Genomic DNA, 1,093 nt, shown 5'->3' on the forward strand with positions numbered 1-1,093 from the left:
GATTCGACCTTTCGGTTTGGCTTCCGGTTTGATCAACCGATTTCATTAAACAACATTATGAGTTTATGTGGACATATGTGTGTACTTTGTGATTATATATGCTATGATGTTTTATTGTTTATCCATGATTCATGTTAGTTCAAGATTATCACCTCGAATTGAATGTCTTATTGCTTGTATTGTTTTGTGGTGTGTTTTGGGCGCCGATTGTCGATATCCCATGGAGTCCGGGTGAGACAACCGGAGGGGCTGCCATACTCACTGCCCAATGGGAGCCAGGGGGTGAGTATAGGACTTTCGCATAATCCGGAAGAAGAAGGGCGGATTTGGTGCCAAGTCTTATGTTTGTGTGTGAAGTTAATTGGTATGTGACCTTACTTGATCTCGAGGATGATGTTGAWTATATTGATGTTCTTTTTCTATGTTGAACATTTTTTTTGTGATTCCCACATTCAAAGTAGATTGTTGTAAAGGGAATCATGTGGTACAACTAAGTTGTTGTCGTGTTGTTATGCAAAATTTCTTTCGAGACCTTTATTTCGTAGTATGTAYGCTTATAACACATTGTAACCACATTTTTTCCACATAAATTCACTAAGCCATATAGCTTATCTTTTAGTGGTTTTAACTTTTCAGGGCAAATTGGCAAAGGCAAAAACAAGGTCGRWTGATCGATTAGGGAYTGWTGTGTAAAGCCTACTTTTGAGTTTAGGTATAAGTTATACTTTTGGGTTGTTMATAGTATGTATATTCCGGGTAGACAWGTCCCCGATGATTATRTTTTTGTTAGCTATGTATTTATTAAGTCTTAAAATTATGTATTTTGGGTTGTAAATCGCTATCCCGTATCTTGAGGTTTTTGAAACTAAAATTTATTTAATGAAGGTTGGTAAGTGTTTGTTTTGTAATCGTGGTGTTACACCTTTGGAACTAGAATAATGAATGAAACGTTGCATCCGCTTCCAATTTCTGCGTTGGACTCGAAAGATTTTATCACCTTGTAAATGTCCTTGCCAATGTCATCCCAAAACTTTTTAAAGAAAGCGAAAGAGTAACTATCAGGGCCTAGTGCTTTCTCGTTACCGCATCCCCA

Source organism: Cynara cardunculus (assembly GCF_001531365.2).
Source record: "Cynara cardunculus var. scolymus isolate 2C chromosome LG 1, CcrdV1, whole genome shotgun sequence".
In the NCBI taxonomy this organism is placed as follows: Eukaryota; Viridiplantae; Streptophyta; class Magnoliopsida; order Asterales; family Asteraceae; genus Cynara; species Cynara cardunculus.